This window comes from Bubalus bubalis, chromosome 2 (assembly GCF_019923935.1).
Source record: "Bubalus bubalis isolate 160015118507 breed Murrah chromosome 2, NDDB_SH_1, whole genome shotgun sequence".
In the NCBI taxonomy this organism is placed as follows: Eukaryota; Metazoa; Chordata; class Mammalia; order Artiodactyla; family Bovidae; genus Bubalus; species Bubalus bubalis.
The window spans coordinates 150,504,592-150,508,963 of NC_059158.1; positions in this window are offsets into that span (position 1 = coordinate 150,504,592).

Genomic DNA, 4,372 nt, shown 5'->3' on the forward strand with positions numbered 1-4,372 from the left:
CGAGCACTAGGATATTTTTTAAAGGCTCTCCATACCATTCTTTTCTGCAGCCAGAGTCTAGACCATTGGTCTCACTCATGTCTCTCCCAGCGCTGACAGCTTGTGACTGGGTGAATAACTAGATATTTCTTGTTCAGCTGCTTAGTTGTGTCCGACTTTTTGTGACCCCATGGACTGCAGCATGCCAGCCTTCCCTGTCTTTTACTGTTTCCCGGAGTTTGCTCAAACTCATGTCCACGATGCTATCCAACAATACCCCCTTTTCCTTCTGCCCTCAATCTTTCCCAGTATCAAGGTCTTTTCCAGAGAGTTAGCTCTTTGCGTCAGGTGGCCAGAGTATTGGAGCTTCAGCTTCATCATCAGTCCTTCCAATGAATATTCAGGGCTGATTTCCAACTCTGTGAAAAGTCACATCAGAATCCCTAGGGATTTCTGTTGTCGCTAGGATGTTATATTATATACTGCCACTAGATGGCGTTAGCAACTCTAGGGACGGAGAAGATTCTGGTTATTTTGGATTTTTGTTTTCCCTGTGTAATATACTTGAGACACTGAGCTTAGGAAGCTTCATGGGGACATAACATGTTAGTTCCTTTCCCTGAGCTAAAGGCCCAGAGGTGCAACTGTTTTCTTAGACAATAGAGACTCATTAAATAAGCATTCTGTCATCTGACGAGAGAAAGTGAACCCCTGCATAACTATTAGCTCACATTTTTCTTATTTCCAGTGTGTGTGTGTGCTCCTTCTCTGTTCTCTGTATTTTTCTCTCTCTTTTTCTGTCGATGGCCTCTCTTTTCCTTTCTTCTTTTTTCTTGATTTCTGCCTCTAGCCTTTGTGTATAATTTGGTTATAATAACTAATGAGGGAATACAATTTCTTTTGCTGCCTTTGTGGTTGATAAAAATTTCAGGAACCTAAAAATGATTCAGATCTAGCATTTTTAGGAGGAGGAACATATTCAGGTTACAACAGAAAAATTCTTATTCAGGGGGCTTCTCTAACATCTATGGCAGCATCAGCCAAATCCAGGAAGAAAGGAAGAATTTTATGTGCCCTATCAGAGAAAAACAGTCAAAATCTTCTCCTTTTTACAGCAGAATTCGGGTGAGGGCCAAACCTCTGGGTGCACATATAAGTAGGGGTTTTGCACAATAATAGGGAGTGCTTCTCCACTGCTTTGTATCCCAAGATCTCAAAGCGCGCACTTGCTGCTTTATTCTGTAGAGCTGCCTGTTCTCCCTGGGCTGTCAAAATAGGAAGATGTGCTGTGATTTTTTTTTCCTCTCAAAGAGATTGTGTTCCTTCCATGGCTTTGTTCCAGCCCAGCTGCTTGTCGTTCAGGGAGACGCTTTGCTGTTGGTGCCAGGATATACCATTGTGCTTTCTTCTTTCCTGAGTGACACATACCAGTGGGTCACTGCCCGGAACAGTGGAGCAAAGCATCGTGTGTGTCCACCCGTGAAGAACTCTTGTTGTTTACTATACTCTGATCTCCATCTGGCAGCATCCCATATCAATCTACATTAAAAAAACAAAACAATCAACCAACCAAAAACAAAAAAAGTTAAAAACCAAAAAATACTAGAAAAAGTCTTTCTTTAAATTAATAGTTAATGTTTATTTTTGCTTTTATTTCCAATATTCTGGGAGGTGGGTCATAGAGGATCCTGCTGTGATTTATGTTGGAGAGTGTTTTGCCTGTTTTCCTCTAGGAGTTTTATAGTTTCTGGTCTTATGTTTAGATCTTTAATCCATTTTGAGTTTATTTTTGTGTATGGTGTTAGAAAGTGTTCTAGTTTCATAGCCAGGACATGGAAGCAACTTAGATGTCCATCAGTAGACGAATGGATAAGAAAGCTATGGTATATATATACACAATGGAATATTACTCAGCCATTAAAAAGAATACATTTGAATCAGTTCTAATGAGGTGGATGAGACTGGAGCCTATTATACAGAGTGAAGTAAGCCAGAAAGAAAAACACCAATACAGTATACTAATGCATATATATGGAATTTAGAAAGATGGTAATGATAACCCTGTATGTGAGACAGCAAAAGAGACACAGATGTATAGAACAGTCTTTTGGACTCTGTGGGAGAGGGCAAGGGTGGGATGATATGGAAGAATGGCATTGAAACATGTAAATTATGTGTGAAACAAATCGCCAGTCCAGGTTCGATGCATGATACAGGGTGCTCGGGGCAGGTGCATTGGTATGACTCAGAGGGATGGGATGGGGAGGGAGGTGGGAGGGGGGTTCAGGATGGGGAACACATGTACACCCATGGTGGATTCATGTCAATGTATGGCAAAACCAATATAATATTGTAGAGTAAATAAATAAATAAAACTGAAAAAAAGAAAAGTTAATGTTTATTGAGTGCAGTATGCCAGGTATTGTTTTAAAACAATTGACATATATCCTATTATTGAATCTTAACATTAATGTCATGATCTATGGTCTGGGCTTCCCTGGTGGCTCAGAGGTTAAAGCATCTGCTTCCAATGTGGGAGAGCCAGCTTCGATCCCAGGGTCAGGAAGATCCCCTGGAGAAGGAAATGGTAACCCACTCCAGTATTCTTGCCTGGAGAAGCCCATGGATGGAGAAGCCTGGTAGGCTACAGTCCATGGGGTCGCAAAGAGTCAACATGACTGAGCGACTTCACTCACTTCACTTATGGTCTATTCATATCCCCATTTTACAGATGAGGAAACTGAATAAAAGCAGGGGTAAGGAAATTGCTCAATGCTACACAGCTTAAAGTAGATGAGCCAAACTCTGAGCATAAGGAACCTGGCGTCAGAGACTATGATCAATTAACCCTACACCTAGGTTCTAAAGAGTCAGGTATTAGAGTCCCACAGAAATAAAGGATAGGTTTTCAATTGGATGGTCATTGGGAAAGGGTGTATTTCCTGTTATAGTAACTATATTTCCTTTGGTGTAAGATTAAATAGATGCTTCGAACACAGTTTTGGAGGACCTAAGTGCATCCCGCTGTTCCCACTTATTGATTAGGCAATCAAAAGGAGGGAACCTTCTCCCTTAATTGTGATTGACATCATGAAGTGTGTATATACCATCTTAAATAAGTTTGAGAAACAAGCAACTGGGAACATGGTCCCTGTTTGTCTCTTGCTGGCTTACTTCTGCATTACCTGAGAGGGGGCAGAGACAGAGACAAATATATATAAAACTCTGGACTTCCCTTGTGGCTCAGATGGTAAAGAATATGCCTGCTATGTTGGAGACCTGGGTTTTTGATCCCTGGGTTGGGAAGACTCCCTGGAGAAGGGAATGGCAACCCACTGCAGTATTCTTGCCTGTAAAATCCCGTGGACAGAGGAGCCTGGCAGGCTACAGTCTATGGCATTGCAAAGAATTTGGCACTTTTTGTAAGCGACTAGCACTTTCACTTTTTTTTTTTTTTTTTGTACATAAAACTAACAGATGGCAATTTGGATGGAAGCTTTTCCTGCTAGCCACACACTAACTTCTTTAGGTCAACAGAAGTCTGGAAGAAACACAACTGCAAACTAGGAGAGAGCATTCTTAGTGTAATTCATGTGATTTAGGGCCTTCAGAGAGCAGACAGTAGTAGCTCTCTGAATGAGGTATTTTGGGGGCACATAATAGTATTATGAATGGAAAATCTAGAAGGAAGAAACTCATAACCTTTGTGGCTTTGAAATCCCTTCGACCAACATAACATGAAGAAACTAGCTACTAAGAAGAGAAAAGGAGCAGAGTTCCAGCTGCAGAAGAATAGGAGTCTCAATAGAAGAATCCAGGAGTCAGCATTGCTGTGCAGACATCTAAAGGAGCTGATGAAGAGAAACTCATTGTTCAAAGACCTTCATGACTCTGTAAGCAAAGACTGAGGCTTAGAAATAAGATTGCATCACACAGCTGATTTAGCCACATGGGACAAGGACAATATGGTGCAAGCCTAGAACAACATGGAAAGGCTTTTAGAGAGGTTCTTACCTGAACCACGCTAACTGAGGGTCAATACCAATTCCCTGGGCTTTCCAGGTGGTGCTAGTGGTAAAGAACCACCAATGCAGGAGACATAAGAGAGGCAGATTCAGTCCCTGGGTTGGGAAGATCCTCGGGAGAAGGGCATGGCAACCCACTCCAGTATTCTTGCCTGGAGAATCTCCATGGACAGTAGAGCCTGTCGGGCTACAGTCCATAGAGTTGCAAAGAGTCAGACACGACTGAAGCAACTTAGCACAGCACACAGAACGGCACACCAATTCCTTAGTGAGAAAGGACTAGATAAAACTCCAAAATGATTGATACCTTTTACATTTGGGCATATTTTTTTCATTTATACATTATCCATTTATACACTGAAGCTTTG